Below are 6530 nucleotides of genomic sequence, written 5' to 3'. Positions count from 1 at the left end.
TTTTGTTCGGGGACCCTGACCCTAGCCTCTGACTCAAAAGTCTGACCCACAAGGCAGTGGGAGAATGTAGGGTTTTCTTTGGGGACCCTGCCCGGAGCCGATGACTCAAAAGTCTGACCTGCCCGGCTTCAGGGGTTTGGCCTAACCCGAGGGCGCAGAGAATAAGGCACTACTGTCTCATTCCTGATGCCGCTGCGCAAAAAGGCATCAGTGAGTCTCAAAAGACGGGCACATTAGACCACAGTGTGAGTTGTGTTGTCTGGGTGAGGTAGTTGGCCACTCATAGCGGAGAAACTGAGATACCTTCGGGAAATTGACAAAAGACGTCTGAGCTATAGCCTGAATTGGCTGGAGCCAACTAATCCGCGATCAGGTGATTGAGAGACACGTTTTCAGTGAAACGGACGATACCTCACCAAAGGAACTTATCCACAATTGCAAGTTAAGGCGGCTGGGCGCCGCACGCCAAGTTACGGTCTGCCTAAACGGGCAATGTCCTCCGTGCCTAATTCAGAGAGACAGGAACCTAAAGATATTACGAAAAGCTTGAGCGCTATTGGTGCTCACATTTCACTCCTTGTACTTAGTTGAAGACACTAATCGATATGGCGGCTAACCGATGTCAGTGGTGTTCATGCTGAGTTTCTATCCGGATTGACTGCATTGGAGACACACACACTTCCAATGTTCTTCGTAGGATAGCCTTAGGTCCCCCTCTAAGTCTTATTCCGTTCTTTTTTCATCATATGGCTGTACGTAAGTGAAGCACCAGCCCTCTCACCTGGTGTTGCTGTTGCTCCAGTCCCGTTATATGAAAAGATGTAGCGATGGATACGGTGGTAAACTACAACCGGCTTTGTGGATTTTTATACACCAGGGAGTCACTTGTGATGTCAAAAAGGTATATCACTAGGTCTCAAGAATACCAGGCTGCATTAAGGGCTGTATTGTTGAATGTTTGGGAAACATGACCCCTGAGGACAGATAGTGATGACCACCGATGCCTCTGTAGTGTTGCTAGTTTTGGAGGACGTCAAAAAAGTAGTTTGGAAACGGGTAATTGGTTGTAAATCGTGGGAAATATACACCATAAACTACGGTGGCTATGCGCGCCGAAACACCTTTCAGGATGATGATCATAATGATACCGGTATTTACCTGTACTGTCACGTTACTTCCGAAGAAAAAATCTGGCGGACACTTACCAAAATTTAGATTCGAGAAGCCGGGGGATAAACGGACGAAACTCCTCACCTTCTGTGCGTGGCAGCGTTGGTGTTTCATCTGTAAGGAGTAGACATTACGCGACTATATTACCGAAGACTTCTGCAAACGCCGGATCAACCTTAGGTGATATTGCTGCGATGAAGAGACCCAACAAGTATATTGCTAACGCATAACTTATAATATGGAAACCCTAAATTTCATGGAAATATAGTCGCACGACGTGTACTTGGAGATGGGCCACGCGTAATACGTAAATTGTCAAGAGAAGTAAAGCAATAAACCATCTGAGCACTCTGTGAGGGGCTAGTTTATCGATTATTGATTGGTGCATCTGCAAATTGAGCAAAGTTTTAGGCAGAATTTACCACAGTTATGGGACGGAAAATCCGGGAAGGAAAAGACGAAGAAGATGAATCAACATGTTCTTCCAGCTTCATTGTGGCCTAATTATGTTGTCCTTCTCTGCTGGCCGATCCGGAATGTACGGACCACGGGACGGGGCCACAGGTTTATTCGCGCTACAGTTGCGGTAGCACTCGGCACGACAGCGCGGGAGAGACGTCGTTAATGGCGAACAGCCATTGGTCGATGGCCAAGCGGCAGAATAGGATATGGATACGACCTCGAACTAGTGGCATTCGTGCACATCGGATATGTGATACATGAAAGAATTTAGGGGGCGACTTACCGATTTATGTGACGTCGATAAGCTAATACCGGAACGAATAGAAACTTTATTGTCTGTAATCTTACTACCATTTCCACATATTCTATTTTGTAAACATTGGAGTTTTCATACTCACTAATGCATGTAGCCCTTAATGTGTTATCATTATGATGAATTCACCATAATCCCTCTTTTTCTACTCCCAGAGGTGACACCATGATGGAAAGAGTATTCAATAACCACCCACAAGACAAACTGGTATAATTTTGCATCTGAAACAAGTTCTTCCGCAAACAGCTAAAGATTATGGAAGCATTCCAGGCAGTCCATTTAATAAAAGGGCATCAAAGACCCCCATCCGTTTTCGTTCGTCGAACTGTTCGAATGGATGGGGTTGGACGAGAACCAATCAGAAGCTCGGTTGGACAGAAGGCAAAGCGCCTGCTACAGCTCACTGTAAACCACATAACCCGCAAACAACCTTGAGACGTATATCGTACATGGTTCATTATGATATGTGGTTTTTATCTGAAATTCGTTTACAGATTAGTTCTCCATAACTGAATTTCACGTTCACTGCACTCCAAAGGCTCAGTATGTCAGATGCATGTAGGACTTCGTACAATTTTGTCTTAGTACGTGCAGTTCCGGCACGCAGGACATTACCGAGCCGAGAAATGATGAGACAGCAGCTCACTAGAAGCACATGCAAGTTACTTTTGCCAAAAACTATAGGGTTTTAGAAGTTGTGATTTCTATGGAGAGTTAGTCTAACTCATTTGCACCTTTTGGTAACATGTTGCTCATAGCGTTTTGTTTAAGTCAGGGAAATTTCAAGGCTATGGACTATCGTTGATTGACGTTGCGTTGCTGGTTTGCGCGTGATTAAGCACGGAATCGGACTTTAGCATATTTTTGCGTTTTTCGGTGGTCATTAGGAACAAAATACCATCTACAAATTGTCAGATGCGAATTCCACCCCGGAAAAATCGTTTATTGACGTTTGCTTGCTTTGAGCTTCCCAGATTCCAATGAGAAGACTACTTCAGCCATCTTCGCCACTATACATTTTCGTGTGGAGTCAAGCTTCCACTAAGAACAGCATTGTTAGATAACAGCATGGGCCGTGCAGAAGCGACGTGCAGGCCATCTGTCGTGCATGTAACTGTACTCGTTGTCGTTCATCTTTGTTACTTGTTTTAAACACTGTGAGAAATAAGTTCCGCATGTGTATCAGTATAACCAGACGAACTAGAAATCCAGAATTCAGATCAGCGTAAGAGGTGGTACGTTTGTGTTCGAATTGGCGTATATGTACAGCATATGGAATATTAAGAAAAGAGAATAGTGAATAGAAGAATGAATAGAGTATCAGTCACGTTCATCACAAACACCGGACCAGTATTTATGCAAACCGCCGAATACGAGGCCTAACTTATGCACACACACAGTCTAATGGCGGACTGCGGACCTCATGCTCATAACTGTACGCAATGTCGCCTACCTTAACTACTTTTTGAAACGGCTAGGTCAGTGCTTGTGTGCGACGCTGATCTTTGGGCATGAACTATGTGCGGTGCCCTAATCTAACTGCAAACGATGGCCCGTCATACCCATTACTGTGCTGGCTTTCACTTATATCTGCTACCTATAGTAAACATCAAGCCAGTATGTATGCGGACCGATAAAAGTGCGGCCCCAACCATGCATGATATCCTAAACCAACGACAAAGGATGGCCTGTCATACTTGTAGTCGATATCGCCTGCGTTGGCTACGTGTCGTAATTGCTAGACCCGTGTCTGTGGGCACCGCTGAGAATGAAACCTCAACTACGCCTAGTAGCCCAGTGCGGTGGCAATCGATGGCCTGTTATACTCATACTCGATGTCACCTGCTGAGGCTAATTATAGTGACTACCGGGCCCGTGCAGATTCCCGAAGCTGACCACAGTGCCCCAAATATACATGACAGGCCGATCCAGCGACCAACGGCGGTCCTTCATATCCATACGTTGTCCACCTGCCAACCCCATGCCCGAAATTACACAACCACCTTTGACTAAACCTGTTCCTATCTATTGGTTGTATCGGTACAAACGTAATGTATGGTTTCTGGAATAAAGTATAATCAATTACAACTCGTGCACATTTTCTGCGGTATCATTTAAAACACATAATTAAACAGCTGTAATAGCTAACTCCTCAATTTCATAAAAAATCAATTTGGCAACGATTCCCGTCGGTGTCCGCGCTGAACCTGGTGACCTACTGTCATAAAGTAAACTCCCTACCTCTCAATTAGTCCAATAGGCGATAACGAGTGAGCCGTACGTAATTCGGTGATTTGGTAGCGGGATTCGGCAATAATATGCATTACTGGGACCAGCGAATTTGAAGCTAAAGAGAGGTGTATAGTTGCCAGTTGTAGGACCAAGTGCTGTAAACTTGAGCCCTAGGATTCAAGGGTCATACGCGTTCCCAAACGTAGATGCGGCCGTAGCGACGATCTAGTCAGTGGGCGGGTGCTTTGTGTCAAATCCGCCCATATAGAGCATTTGTAGCTACGCGATCACCCACATACCTGGCCGTTCAGATCAAAGTCGCTCACTGAAACACGAGATTTATCATTTTTCATGCCCACAACCATGTCACATTAAAGTGACTCATCAAACGCCGATTGTTTGTACCGTTTAGTGAGCACAGCAACAACTCACGTGCTGCCACCCACGTACACGCAAACGGACCTACATATAGGTAAACGAACACAATCTCAACACATGCTCGCGCGCGCAGGGAGCAGGAAGTCCACATCCCTCAAGTCTACGGACAATTATGGAACACATGTAGCAGTCGTACTGCGGAGAAAACACGTTCCTGCAGTCCAGACTTTCACCAAGGGACTCTCATAGACGATAATTTCCTCTTTTGACTTGCTCCTATTTCGCAACGCATTTATTTTATTACGTGTTGCAACCCACTACCACTTTTATTAGTGCATACACCTTCTGGTTTGTATTATGGGTATCATCACCTGCGCAATTATACACTAAATTTCAACTTCATTCGATTTCTGCTGCGATACCGATACAACGTAGATAAATAAAAATAACAGCTCATTTCGCGTTATCAAAACTCGTAACAATCACATACACAACCACAGTGGCAATCTAACCAACAAGGGTCACTCCTATGGGCTTGATCCACCTCATCATTCATGTCAAAGTACTGCAACCCATCTTCACTTCCGAAAACATGTCCACTATATCAGAATAGATGGGATAATAAGAGAGTTAGGGCTGATGAAATCCAGCTGCCTCAGATAGTGATAATGATCTAGCTGGAGACTGCAAGGACACATTCTTCAGAAGAAATCATAGGTGGGCAACCGAAAAATCGCCACCTTACTGTCGCCTTACGGATTTGCTAACAACAAGAGCTACGGTTTTGAGACAGCTGTGGTCAAACACTTGAAAACGCCTTGGTTGCGCTTTCCAAACAGGCCAGGTCTCACAGCCACACAACAGAACAACTCGCACCGCAACATGGTACACGCGTTACTCGATCTTCACGGACATACCACCTTGACGCCATAGATGTTTCAAATTAGCAAACGCGACCCGAGCATTGCAGGTTCGTGCAATGACCTCATCTGTCACCCTACGCTTAAAGCTAATACAGCTTCGAATGTATATAAAAGACTACCTTCCCAACGGGATCGGAAAAATACTTACGATCTTACGTAAACTTTGTTGTACCTGTGAGGATTCCTAACCAAAAAACGTCCCCCTCCTCACGGAATCGCAAACCCCAGCCCAATGACCTCAAAAATGACGTCCGTTACGGGGCTGTCCAGAAACCGAAGTATTTCAGTGCAGTGATGGCAAGGCACTGCTATACTTAGTTTGATATCACACCTGCCAATACGCCGTTACTTCTCTTGACTGTACCCCATCGCCCACTTGTTCCATCACCTGCAACTGCGAACAAACTCACGCCTTATTCTGACTGTAATCTTTGTCCCGCCTGAAAAAGTTGATTCCATTTAAATTTGTCTCATTTCCCCCTTTGAATATAGTGGAATATGGGGCGTGGGGTATAAATTTTTTGGAGGTAGGGCATGCAGTTGAAGTGAGAGTTATCAATCAGGCATTCTTTTGCACGTCTGGGAACTTGGCCTCAGCCTATCGACTTCGCCTGCCTAGGCTTGGGCGACCTGACAGTATCCAAGTCTGTAGTGGATAACGCTAGCAAATACCGGTTCAAAGTAGTTAAATCAAGTGATTAAAAATAGGGCCGTGGGCTAGACGCACACCCAAAATATCTCTGAAATCATGATTCGAAGGAGGAAACTTTAACATAAATTCCTAACATTTGATGGTAATTTTTCGGGCGTGTGAGATCTTCCCAAACGGCCGCAGTTTTGTTGAAAGTTGTTTAAATCTACTCAACCCCCACGATATTCAAGGCGCGCGACATTCATGTTTTAAATGGCTGCTATGGCTGAGGCCAGCGGCTAGACGCACAATGTATTTTTCTGCAAAACGCCTGCAGACGAAATAAAAACTTTAATGTCAAACTGTTGCACTTCTTTGCATATAGGCGTAGACTGAAAACCCCCCTCATCTGCCGTTATTT

The 6530-nt window shown here is 45.1% G+C and overlaps 1 protein-coding gene across 1 annotated transcript in view; it reads right to left on the bottom strand.

The window, feature by feature from the left end:
* The window catches only part of T265_09291 (hypothetical protein), a gene marked incomplete at both ends in the record, with an annotated part of 17194 nt that extends 15130 nt beyond the window's left edge, over nucleotides 1–2064 (bottom strand). Inside the window, 2 exons of the mRNA XM_009175319.1 lie at nucleotides 1206–1284; nucleotides 1916–2064. The remainder of the gene's footprint in view (nucleotides 1–1205; nucleotides 1285–1915) is intronic.
* Between the last annotated feature and the right edge of the window lie 4466 nt (nucleotides 2065–6530).

Source organism: Opisthorchis viverrini (genome assembly GCF_000715545.1).
Source record: "Opisthorchis viverrini unplaced genomic scaffold opera_v5_267, whole genome shotgun sequence".
NCBI lineage: Eukaryota > Metazoa > Platyhelminthes > Trematoda > Opisthorchiida > Opisthorchiidae > Opisthorchis > Opisthorchis viverrini.
This window is presented reverse-complemented; position numbering and strand designations above follow the sequence as displayed.